A 13,955-nucleotide genomic window follows, 5' to 3' on the forward strand; every position below is an offset into this window, starting at 1 on the left:
GAAGAAGAGTACAGAAGAAGTAGATTGGTAGAATAACACTGTGAAAATGGCTATATTACCAAAAGCAGTCTACATGTTCAGTACAATCACCATCAAAATTCCAGTAACATCCATCACAGAGATTGAAAAATCAACCCTAAAGTTCATATGAAAGCACTGAATAGCCAAGGCAATACTAAGCAAAAAAAGAGCAATGCTGGAGGTACCACAATTCCTGTCTTCAAATTATACTGCAGAGCCATAACAATAAAAACAGCATGGTACTGGCACAAACAGACATGAAGACCAGTGGAAAAGAATAAAAGATACAGATATGAATTCATGCAGCTACTTCCATCAGATTTTTGACAAGGGCACCAAAAACATATGATGGAGAAAAGACAGCCTCTTCAACAAATATTGCAGGGAAAACTGTATATCTGCATGCAGAAAACTGAAACGAGAACCATGTTTCTAACTCTGTACAAATATCTACTAAAAGTGCATTAAGGACCTTAATATAAGTCCTGAAACTCTGAAACAATTACATATAGGGATATACACAGAAATATAAAGATAGGCAATGACTTCCTAAATAGAACTCCAATGTTTCAGCAAATAAGAGGAAGGTTGAACAAATGGATCTGCATCAACCTGAAAAGCTTCTGCACAGCAAAAGAAAGTCACTAGACTCAAGAGACAGCCCACAGAATGGGAGAAAATCTTTGCCAGCTATTTATTGGATAAGGGACTAATATCTAGAATCAACAGGGAACTCAAAAAACTCAGCTTCTAAAGAATCAACAACCCAATGAAGAAGTGGGCACATGAATTGTATAAGGAATTTTCAAAGGAAGACATACAAATGACTAATAAATACATGAAGAAGTGTTCGACTTCTCTGGCCGTAAAAGAAATGCAAATCAAAAATGAAGAAAAAAAAACTATACTAATATTTCATCTCACCCCAGTTAGAATGACTATCTTCAAGAACACAAACAACAAATATTAGCAAGGATGCTGAGAAACAAGAACCCTTATATACCATTGGTGGGAATGTAAATCAGTACAACCGTTATGGAAAGCAGTTTGGAGATTTCTTAAAAAACTAAAAATAGAACTGCTGTATGATTCAGTGATACCACTCCTTGGCATCTACCCAAAGGAACGTAAGTCAGGATACAATAGAGACACTTCACACAATATTTACTGCAGCACTGTTCACAATAGCCAAACTATGGAAACAACCTAGATGCCTAACAACTGATTAATGGATTAAGAAAGATATAAAAGATATAAAAACATGGAGTTTTATTCAGTAAAAAGGAAGTGAAATAAGCCAGGCTTAGAAAGACAAAGGGCTACATGTTTTCTTTCATATATGGAAGATAGATCCAAAAGATAAACATGTACATAAAAACAAACATGATCATATACAAACTTATATGTAGAACATGTGGGATGACTCTATGGAGGAGGGAAAAGGGATGTAGGGAAAGGAAAGAGAATGATAATCAATAATACTAAAAAATATGACATCTAGATCTGCAGGTAGAGGACATAATATGTGTTAAAAGCTGATGAATATTGGGGGGTGGGAGGGAAGGGGTAAGGAAGAGTAATGGAAGGGGTTGAACTGACCAATGTAAAGTATATAGGCAGGGGAGATATGTCGAGAAACTCCTTTGAACGTTGACTTTGGAATTAATGAAGGACAGGAATATAAAATAGGTAAGGTGTATGTGTGGGTACTTTTGGTGGGGAGGGTGAACAGAGGAGATGAAGGTGAGGGGGTATGGTTGGTGGGCATCATATACATATACAAAATAAAACAATGAAGCCTCTTTCAACTGCTTTAAGTGGGACAGGGAGGGAGATGTGGGGGGAGGTGGGAGGTGGTGGGTGATCTAACCAATGTATGTATTTGGAATTGTCACAATGAATCTCCTTGGTACAACAAATGTATCATAATAAAAATGGAAAAAATAAGAAATCTTATTATGCTAGTACAATTATAAAGCAGTTAATTTGATAGTATTTCCTTCAACAGTTTTTCCTATGTGCCTATTATTCCTGTCTTTTTAAAAATTCGGTTTTAGACAAGTTGTATATAGTTTTGTATTTTATCTTCCCTCTTATATTATACCCACAGCCTGTGTTACTTTTTTTTGGTGGTACTGGCATTTGAACTCAGGGCCTTGTTTACTAGGCAGACTCTCTATGAATTGGACCTTGAACCATGCCACCAGCCCATTTTGCTTTAATTATTTTTGCCTATGTTGCCTAGGACCACAATGCTTCCCTAATAGTAGCTGGGATGACAGGTGCATGCCAGCACCCCAGCTTTTATTGGTTGAGGTTGGGTCTTGCTAACTTTTTGCATGGGCTGACCTCCATCTGTGATCCTCCCAATCTCCACTTCTGGAGTAGCTAGGACTGTAGGCATGGGCCACTATGCCTGGTCTGAAGTTGGAATGATGTATTTCTGATGCACTCTTAAAACACAACTCAGAAACTATCTATTTTGGAAGTGTAAACTAGTGCAATCATTATGGACATCAGTATGGAGGTTCCTCAAAAAACTAAAAATAGATCTACCTTCAGACCCTGCCATACCGTTCTTGGGTATATATTTGAAGGAATGTAAATCAATATGCAAGAGATACCTGTATACCCATGTTTATTGCAGTTCTCCTCACAATAGCCAAACTGTGAAATCAGTCAAAATGCCCATAAAACAATGAATGGATAAACAAAATATTATATATATCATGGCGTATTACTCAGCCATAAAGAAAAATGAAGTAATTTCATTTTTAGGAAAATGGATGGAACTGGAGATCATGATGCTGAGTGAGATTACCCAAATGGAAAAAGCCAAATATCACATGTTCTCACTCATTTGTGGAACCTAGACCCAAAATGATGATGATGAGACATGAATGTGAAAGGACTGTTGAGGAAACAGTGAGAGGGGGAGGAGGGAGGGAGAATGGGAATATAATGGAGTAGGTGAACTTGTTCAAAGTACACTGTATGCATATATGGAAGTATGACAATGAAATCCCCTGGTATTATTAAATCAAAATAACAAATTAAATATGTGAAATAAAAAACAAAAAGAATCCTTTTAAATTCAAACAATAGTTTTCCAGAAGCACAGGACCTCATGGGAGGGAAGCCCCTCCCCAGCTGCCCTTCTGATGAAGTAGCCAAGATTGCCTACAAGTACAGACCATACAGGGCAACCATGACTTCAATCTGACAACTCCTTTCTGTAAATATGATAAAAAGATAGTTAACCAGAAATAAAATATTTACATTGGGATTCTCTGTTTTGGGGATCAAGTGATCAGATACTGAAAACGTGCTCTACAGCTAACCCTACAAGGACTCTGTTTAATATCAATAGAAGCCAAAAGAGGCTTCTTATCATGAGTTGCAATCCTACTTCTTTACTTACCATTTTAAGAGTGGACTTGCCTATCTTCTTTCTTTTATCCGGGGAAGGATGTGAGATTTTGACTCTACACCCAAGCAGCAGGGTCCCTAAATTATCTTTAAAGAGTTTGGCTAATAACAAAAAAGATGCTATAACACAAGTTAACCTAAAATTAAAAGGAAGGAAACACCCTCTAGGGATTAAATCTTAGAGATCTCTGTGATGCTATCCAAAGAGGCCATGTGTTATAACTTAAGATCCCATGCCTCCTTGATCCTGGCTGTTGGTCTCAATGTGCTTAGTGGTTGGATCCTAGACAGCAGAGTTCCAGGTGGTCTGGGAAATGGCACTGAGAATTCCACCATTCTGGGAGGGATGGATGCCTCCTCCGGATTATAGAAAGGTTTTTGACCACACACTGAAATGATGAAGTCCCCTTGTCTTGGTATAACAGTCACAGACTCCCAAATAGGAGAGTTCCAGGGAGAGAGGCCCCCAAATGCAGAGGAGTTCCAGGGCTCTCTCTTAGGTACAGGGAATTTGGGGGGTGGCTTTCCCAAGTACAGAGGAGCTCCAGAGAAGGAGTGGCCGTATTCACCATTTTTTTTTCTTTCTTTCCTTTTCTCTTTCTCTCCAGGCAGAGAGTCATATAAACAAGATGGGTAACATCACTAGCATTCTGAGGATTCTACTTTAGGGTATTTTAAAAGGGGTGTCTTAAGGAGGAGGGATTAAGGTAAACAAGTGAATCTTCTTTTACAATAATTTTATTTGTGGTTCACTGCTGAATCTTATTTTGTGCATTCAAATGTTTGTTGCTGTGTGTGGAACAGAACACTTTGGGGAGGGGCCACACAGTGCAGGTATCTCACCCTTCCTGGCTCCTTGAATGGGTGGGCCTTGGGTAGTGGGCTTGGGGAGGCTGGAAAGTAGAGACTGACCCCTAGGTCTCACCCCGTTGACCTCAACAGTCTCTGTCCCTTTCCATTCTTGCACTGTCTGCTGGTGGGTACATAGCCTCAAAATCTTGTAAAGAGCAGATCCAGATTCCACCCCTTACAGAGTGGGTCAAGGCTGGGGAGGAGCCTGACAGGCTGCAGACCTAGGGAGGATATGAATTGACAGCTGGTGCTACCAAGAGCACAGACAGGACAAGTGTTGGGGTGTCCTGTCACGCTCCCCAGATCTCTGACTCACCTGAACTGCATGTTTTTTTTTTTGCCTTAGGTTTTGTCATTACTGTCAGTGGGCCCTAAAAAATTACCAGAGAAGCAGTCCTGTTTGAGGCTATGGATAGGTCCTGGATGGTGTGGTATCCCTCCCCTCCACTCCCCTTCAGCTGCAGCCTTCCTTGGATGCAGGCCTAGAGCTAGCACGCCGAGCAGAATGAGACCCTGGGGCCATGGCTGGGGTTGTGGGAGGGCTGCCCTTGAGGACTGGCAGCAAGCCTGTGCTGGTGCAGGAAGGAACCTGGACACTGGAATCTCAAAGACCTGTTCACAAAATAGGTCAAGTGAAAGATGGCATTTAAGGAAGGGATTAGCCAGGGTCAGGCATGCTGGCCCATGCTTGTAACCCCAGCTACTCAAGATGTAGGGATTGGGAGAATTGTAGTTCCAGACCAGACCCTATCTGAAAAAATAACCTAAAGCAAAAATTGTTGGCTCAAGTGGTAGAGTGCAATGTGCATTGCCATGAGTTCAAACCCCAGTACAGAAAAACAAAACAAAACAAAACACGATCAGCCATGCACAAGGGGAGAAAATTCCTATAGAAAGGAAGAAGAATCTATTGTCCCTGTGTTTTGGGTAGGCCTAGATCACATCTCCATGTTTTAGAATTATAAAGAGCACCTGTTTTACCCACCCAAAAGCCATTGTTTAAGGATTAATGTATATTCTCCTGGCTCAGAAAGTATGAAGTCTACAATTAAGAATTGCCATTTTTGAGTCTTTACTCCCATTTCCTGCATGGGGAGATGGAACTTTTTTCTCCCTTTTCCCCACTTCTCCCTACTTTATCCTGCTATAGTAAAAGAAATCCTTGGTAAAACTTAGAAATTAAAAAAAAAAAGGAAGAAAGGAAACTCAGTGAGAGAAGTGGGATGGAGAATGACTTACACAACTTTTGAAGAGTATTGTCAGTATTGTCACTTGAGAATCCATTCATTGCTTGCCTTCAGCAAACTCTGTCTGCTTTTCCCCATGTTCTAGTAGGCTCCATGTGTAAGGACACACATGTGCATGTGTGGCCTTGTTATCTCTCATTTTGCCTATGGCGTGGGGTGGGGAAATTACTAGCTGATTACTTTATTAACTAATCCTTAATGAATGCGTGTGAGAGTGCTCCAGTTAGAGGCTTGGTGGATGCTGCCATTTTGTATCTAAATGGCATTGCTGGTGTGGAAATTGCCCGGAGGGAGCTGAGCAATAAAGTTTGTTGTGAGCATGGACAAGCTCTGAGCTCTTTGCACTCCTCAGAGCTGAAATTGCTCAGGTGATGAGGACAGAGGACATTCAGTCCTTGAGCAAATGAAGGATTCCCTCTCTGGTCAGACTGTGTCTTCCAAGGAACTTTGCCTGCTTCTTCTCCAGGGGACAAGGTGGCCTTGCGAGTGAAGACTACAGGAAAAATCTAGGAGCACAAGGGGCAGGCCAAGCAGGACTAGTGACTCTTCTCTGCTTTTCATTGACCCATCAATATCTGGGCTCACCTTTTCATGCCCTCTACCCTTCTGCCCTTTTTCTCCTAATAACAAGCCTTCTCTTGCCTTTCCCCTGGTCTACCTGTCTTACCATCAGTACACAGCACCTCTATGTACTACCCCTTCGCACTGTCCCCTAATTCAGTCCCCTAATCAGTTTAAATTCTAATATCTTCTACATATTCTAACATTTTCTATATGTTAGGATCCCTGTCTGCTGCTGCCTTGCTGTTTCCCAATTCTAAGTATGCAGTTTTATTATATACATTTGCCAACAGGCCCCTAATCACATGATTGGGGTAGGGAGCTTCATGCTTTACAGTGCCTCCATTTATGTCCCATTTGAGCTCCATATTGATAAGGGTCAAAGGAACCAAATGTTGATGTTATACCTAGGAGCTGGACATATTGAGTTAGTGGGATGAGGGTAAAGTTTGAAGAGACCCTGGAGAGGCATAACTGTTCATTAATTTCTTGCCTTATGCCAAAATGGCTTTGGATTAGTGAATGCTTCAGGGAACTAAGAAAAGAACTTGATTTCAAGGCTACCAAAGTCCTAAGAGGACTCTCCATGCTTCTGAGAGAATTCCTTAAGGTCTTTGGCTGTTTGAAGAAGAAACAAGGTCTAAAACAAACATGGCATTTATTTATTAGAAAACTGCTAATTTAGGGAGCTAATCTGGAATCTGTCTGAATCAGCAAGTTTTCTTGCCTTTGGAAGGTACAGTCTTGGTAATTTCATACCTTCTATGTGGGCTTATCCTGGGTTGACATCAGGAAGCAGCCACAATTACCTGGATCTTAGGTAAAGAACATCCTTCTCAAAGAATGATCTCCTCTTTAACTCTAGGATATATCCAAGAGGGAGGGTATAAAACTTCAGGAAGAATTTTATTTGCCAAGGAAGATCCCAACAGAATCAGCCAAGTTTATGGAACATGTCAGCAGTGTGGCCTGAGAAATAAGGTCAATGGGTCCAGAGGGTTAAACACCTCAGGCAATACTTACAAAGCAGCTGGGACAGATACCACAGGTGTGGGTTCTTCCTCAGTGTTTGATGATTGTACACTAACCCTAGTAATTCTCTTTTGAGATAGTTGTGGAAGGCTGATGTACAGTGACTTCTCTCACACACCCCATGAGCAGTGAAATCAAGAGACTACCTACCACTTAATTGTGTACACTACCACCCTTATCTGTGATTTTGTTTTCTGTTGTTTCAGTTACCTGAGATCAGCTGTAGCCCAAAAATATTAAATGGAAAATTCCATTATTAAAAGATTACTAAGTTAAATTGTGGCATGATGAACTGTCTTGCCATTATGCTTTGTATAGACTGGTAGGTGAGCTATTCCTTTGTTGAGTGTATCCATGCTGTATGTGCTACCCTCCTGTTACTTACTTAGTAGACATCTTATTTATCAGAATGACTGTCATGGTAGGTTGTACTTGTGTTCAAATAACACTTTTTAGTTTTTGAGACAGGGTCTTGCAGGCTGGCCTCAAACTGGTTATGTATCCCAGGCTGGCCTTGGACTCATGATACTACCTTCTCCATCTTTCAAGTGCTGGGGTTATGGGTGTGTGACACCACACTTGGCTTATGGTAACTCTTATTTTACTTAATGGTCCTAAACTTCAAGAGTAGTATGCTGACAATTTGGATAGGTTAAAGAGAAGTCATAAAAGATATAAAATGCTTCCTTTAAGTGAAAAAGTAAAAGTATTAATAAGGCATTCTGAGCAAGTGACTATATTTGTATAATATATACGTATATATATGTATAGCTATGATTGTTCTATTTTATTAGTTGCTGTTGTCAATCTCTTGTGACAAATTATCAGTTAAACTTTATCATAAATATTTGTGTGTAGGAAAAACATAAATATAGAGAGGGTTCAGCATGATCCACAGTTTCAGGCATACACTGGAGGTCTTAAAACATATTCCTTGTAGATAGGGGGACTACCACACTTATGTTCTGTATGTTTGATACTGATCTTTGTCCTTATATCATCTCATGCAACCCTTAGAACAACACCAGAGTCAGGGAGGCCAAAGAAGAGAACTCTAGGCTGTGCAGTGGAGGGGAAGGGCAGAGGGTGGAGCGAGGAGTGGGGAGAGAGAGAGGATCTTCTTGGGAATCTTGAGAAGAGGTAGTGTGAGTGAGGCTTTGCTCTCATGAATTAGAGATAAAATTTGTATCAATGTTGCAACACCAATGAGTTCCATTTTAGACCATGCTTCTGTGGGGTCATGGTGGTAGCCTACTAATTCTGTGTTGTTAGTAGAGCAGGCTCTGGGGTCACATGGACAATTTGATGGCATGGGGGTAATTAAGGGATGTGTCTGGAGAAAGTTTCTTTAGCATTTACCTATTAATAAATCTTCATTTATACAACTGTGGAAGCCAAGTGTGGTGGTGTATTCTTATAATCCCAGCATGGAGGCAGGAGGATCACGAGTTTAAGACCAGCATGGCAACATAGTGAGACCCTTGCCTCAAAAACCTAAAAACCATGGGGGTGGAGAGGAAGGGGGCGGAGTGGGTGGTAAGGGAGGGGGTGGGGGCAGGGGGGAGAAATGACTCAAGCCTTGTATGCACATATGAATAATAAAACAATAAAAAAAGCTTATGACTTAAGTAACACCAAGATTGAGAAAAGCAATTCTAAACAGAAGTACCTAAATGTCTTTTAATATATAAAAAGTAATTGTAGACTTAATGCAATATGTAACTAGCAGCTACTGAAATGATTATTATTTCTTACAGTGGATTTTTAAATACTGTTCTTACCTTTTTAAATGTCAAGAATACTTCCAAAATGAGTGACAGTGTTTCTATGCATGTAACTTGGTGGGGGATTAATGTTGTATATCATTCACTTGCATTTCTAGCATTGCAAAATATGTAATTCTGTTTGACCCAGAATTGTAACACCTAAAAATTAATAAAGAACCAAGTGAATGAAAAAAAAAAAACCTAAAAACCAAACTCAAAATGAAATTCCCACCATGTGCCAGGCACTGCCCTAGGCACTGGGAAGGAACTCATGAGCAGCTCAGTCATAGCTCCTGCCCTCAGGAAGCTTATGATCTGTGGGGGATACCAAGCAATGAAGCATAGGGATGATGCCATGTGTGGAGTGCTCTGATGGGCACAGGGACACAAGGTGCTGCAGGAGCACAGGGCAGTGGTGCCTTAGCCTGATGTAAGGGCAGGGAGTCACTTTCCACAGGAGGAGATGTCTCAGCCATGACTTAGACTCTTCCTTCCTGAAGCCTCCTTCTCCATCCTTCTCCTGGGTTCAGGAATACTTCCAGACTCCAAAAGTGCAAGACTCACATCTGAATCAATAGAAAAGCCAAATCCACTTAGACAACTAGAGGGTCCCACTGTTCTCCCCCCATCCTGTTCTTGACTTCTCTATGACCCAGAAGGAGCTGAATGTTTCCCCTAAAGGATGGATCACAATCCATGACCTTCACCATTCTTAGTCATTTAAAAGTTGTTTAGACTGAAATATTGAAACACCAAACATGTAGAAACTGTCCCTATTCCTGATGCAAATTCTACAAACCCTCATATAAACTCCATAAACCTACTCTCACTTGTCCACATTCCTGGGTAGAATGTCTCATTTCTCACTGTCCATCTGGACAGTGAGGCTCTCTGTAACAAATTTCCCTAGTGAATGCTTTGGATGGATCACCCTGGCATTTAGTGCTTCTTCCTTTGGAATCCCAACCATCTCTACATTGGATAATTTGGGACCATGCTTGGTGGGAATTCCCTTTCAGTCATGTTTGAAGCAATTCCAGGTATTGGACAGAATAATTGAAAAATTAATAATTTCCTTTTCTATTCATATGCCATCCACACTCCTCAAGTCTTCATTCATATTTCTCCCCTACTCTCACATCCTGATGAAGCTAGCTATAGACTCGGTTACTGTGTCCACAACCCAGGTTCTATATGGTCTGCAGAAGTCTTGTCAGTTCTACATGGTCATCACTCAGATGCTGTCCCGTCTGGGCAGGTGACCTTTGAAACCTGGGGAGACTGTGCCTGTTTGGCAATCATGGTATATGAATCATCCATAACTCTAGAGCTGAAAGGCAACTCAGAAGGCAATTTGTTTATAGCTGGAGAAACTGAGGCCTAAAGAGAGGACAGGCTAAAGCAGGACAAAAAGGTGAGTGCTCAGACTGCAGGTGCTGAGCCTTGTTACAGTCCCCCTGAGTCTCCACCCCACTCTTCCTAGAGCACCACCATCAGATGAGGATTGGTCTCTTTCAGGGCTTGGTAGAGTTGGTCTTTGTAGGCTCAGTTCCGGGACTGGCTGTAGCTGAACAGCTTCCACATCTGGCCTGGCTTGGTGGTCTCAGCCTGCACTTTCTCATACTGCTCTTCACTCAGCATCTGTCCATGCAGCTTGTCCAAGACAGGGTCCACTGATGTCCACCAGCTGCTCCAGATGTCAGTCCACAGAGTTCAGCAAGGCCAGGGAATCTGAGGCTGAAGGTGAGACTGGCAATGAGCAAACAAAGGCTCCCACCATATCTCTACCTGTGATCCCCACTTCCAGATGTTTCTTCATCTGTTTTTTCCTCTAGAAGATCTCAGACCTGAGATCTTTTCACTTACTTCATCTGCATCCCTGGTTTCCTTCTCCCTCTGAAAAGCACTCTGCCCTGCTTCATGTCAGTGTCTAGCTTGGCATTCTGCCTGAGCAGGAGGAGGGGAACATGATGGCACATTGAGACTGTGAGTGGGGGATGGAAGGCCTTCCTGTGCAGAAGCAAGAAGGGGATTCTGCCCCAGGCCTGCATCTCTCCAATCTCATCTCTGGTGAGGTTTTAGTGAGAGGGTCCCCTTCTTTCTCTCTTCCTTTCCCTCCAGGACCACACTGTATACCCTAGGACCACCTCTGGCTCCTATTGCCTCTGACAGGTGTATTGACCATTGGAGAGTTGAGGAACCAGAGTAGCTGCAGGTCTGAGATCTAGTGGAAAAGACAGATGAAGAAACATCTGTAATGGTGCTAGTTATGAACACACATGCAGTACAGCTTGAAATTACCACCCACTTCTGAGATCCTTGGATTCTGAGAAGAAGCTACAAACAAATTCTGATAGAATCTGGAGTAAGAGCTGGAAGGGTACTCAGACATGACCAAGGTGAATTCCTTCCTTCTGCACATTGAGAAACTGAGACTCTGAGGCTAACAAAGAGAGAGAAGGCATCTGAATGAGCAATAGAAATTTCTTTCACATCTTAATTCTGGAGAACTAACCGAGTCTCTTGCTAGATAGCTTAAGCTATTTGACATTTTATCCTGAGCAGAAATCGACTTCTTTGTCCTTGTTCGGTCTTCTGCACTGACATACTAATATTTGGATTTGGATGTCAGAGTTAAGATCAAGTACACGGGAATAATGAGGGAATTTTGTCAAGAGACCAACAGCAGCAGCAGCAAAAAAAACAGAGGGGCTTAGATCACTGCATGGGGGAAGAAGGGAGAGTTCTCAGCCCCTCGTGTGAACAAGGCCTGAGAGTTTGAGCCAACCTGTTCAGTGTGACACAGCAGTGCAGGGAAGTGGATACAGGACCTAGGATGTGGTCTGGGAACCATAGGTCCTTTAGGATGGAGGTAGGCGTGTTTCTTATATTCTATGTTGACTGCACAGTCTGGACCCATCCTGACTCATTCAAAAACTGAGGAGAGTGACTTGGTGGCCAGGAATTTAAAAATATAAGAGGAACCTGAGATGTTAAACTTGCATAAGGAAGACATAATAGAGCTTACAATCCCAGTCTCCTGGTATCTGAAGACTTTCCTGTGAGTAAGGAGTTAGAGTTCTGCAACATCTAAGAATCAGAATTAATATTGATAGGAGGAAGAAATTGGCTTTAACATAAGGAAAAAGATCAAGGATCACTGCATGAGGCATGCACAGACACCATTCTATTTAATCTTTCCAGCAATCCTATTGCTATGTTCCTCATTTGAGATGAGAACACCAGACTCAAGTGAGTTCAATAATTTTCCCAAGATCACCTGATGAATAAATGCTGGGGTGGGGTTCAAACCCAGGCCTACATGGGGCTGGTTAGTTCCCCATCTGTGGTTGCACCAAGCCAATGTTGAGCAAAGCTCATCCTCTGTCACTGCATGATAAAGTCTGTTTGTAGGGGCTCAGGAAGTGCCACCACCACTGTCTGACAGGTAACATAGTCTGGTTGTCCCTAGAAGTACTGTGGAGGAGGTTTTGGATTTTGGGGTGTGTTAGTGCTAGACTAAAAGACTGTAAGTTTTCTTCATTCTTTTAAGTTCACTATTTTATTTCCTCTTGTCTACCTTGAAAATACTCCTGACCCAGGAGTATCTGGTCTTGGCAAAAGTGGCTTAAGTCATCAACCACAGAACCACCTAGTGCTTATCCTTTCATTTCATATCCAAGCCATTGTGAGAAATGGTGCTGAAGGACTCATGGGTGTCAAAAATCTGTAAACTTAAGAGTGATGTGGAGTCACTGAAGTACACATGAGAGCAAATGTGACTTAGACTCAGGCTGACTTGAGTTTTAGTTCTGGTCATACCAGCTGTTACACAACTTGAAAAAGTCATATAACTTCTCTGGGCTATTTCTTTTCATCAGTAAATTGTGATACTGTACATAGTATCCCTGCACCTTCCTACTTACTTTCTTCTACCTCTGAGTGCTTTGGATTTATTTTGGTCTTACCTGGTTTCAGCAAGGCCTCCCATACTAAAGACCTATCTTTCTTGTCTTTCATTTGTAGTCTAATCTCTGAGTCCACGTGGTCAGTGAGAGCTCAGAGAAGAGCTGGGATTCTCCAGGGCTCCAACAGCAGAGCTCCAATTCCTGAAGAAAGAGTCACCATGTGAGAAGTCACTGTTCATTCTGGAAGTGAGTTCTTACCCTCTACTCCAAATCTCTTGGCTCTGCAGGGACAACCCCATAGGGACAATGACTACTTACCACCTGTACTGAAGTCAGATGCCTCCTTCAAAACCACGCATCCTGATTCAGGAGGATAAGGACACAGCTAAATATCCCATGGATGAATAAGGGCTTATTTTAAAAGTGGTGCTCACACACCCTAAACCAGCTCTTTCTCACTTAGTCTTGAACTGTACTCTTCATCCTTCATCTCTCCATTTTGAATCCAAGCCCTTATTTCTCCAGCCCTAAGCTTGTTTTCCTAATGGATCGTAAACTGAACCCACTTCCAATCAACAGAAAACTTATATCAATTGGTAATCCTAAATGAAATCCAAGACGGAATTTTCTTTTTTTTTCTGGCAGGACTGGGGTTTGAACTTGAGGTGTCGCACTTGCTAGTGGAAGATGAAGTACCATTTCATCTACTCCTTCAGCTCCAAGGCATTACTCTTGATTCCAAACTGTCTTCCAAACACCAGTTCCTCCTCAGTTCCCTCAACTTAGGAAATAGACCCACCATTTCCAGAGGACTCAGGTTCCAAGTCTAGGATCATCCTTAACTCCTTCCTTTCTCTTCCAATCCACCAAGTCCTATTGCCTCTACTTCTAAATTACATTGGAAGACCTGTTAAAAAGACTTTTGGTTTTGATGATTTCCTGGTTCAAGTGTCCTGAATCCATCAGCTCTTCTTCTGCACTGCTGCTTCTCCAGTCAAGTCAACATGAACACTCACCTACAACATGAGTTGTAGCAGCCTTTTGACTTGTCTCCCTACTTCCTTTTGCTTATCATCCATTCTTACCCAGCAGCCAGTATCTTCAAGAAAGTAAATCAAGTTTTCCATTACCATGTTTAA

The 13,955-nt window shown here is 41.8% G+C and overlaps 1 pseudogene; it reads right to left on the reverse strand.

Annotated features, from left to right (window-relative positions):
- The window catches only part of LOC141413633 (NACHT, LRR and PYD domains-containing protein 1-like), a 125,402-nt pseudogene that overhangs the window by 36,511 nt on the left and 74,936 nt on the right, over positions 1-13,955 (reverse strand).

This window comes from Castor canadensis, chromosome 11 (genome assembly GCF_047511655.1).
Source record: "Castor canadensis chromosome 11, mCasCan1.hap1v2, whole genome shotgun sequence".
Taxonomy (NCBI): Eukaryota; Metazoa; Chordata; class Mammalia; order Rodentia; family Castoridae; genus Castor; species Castor canadensis.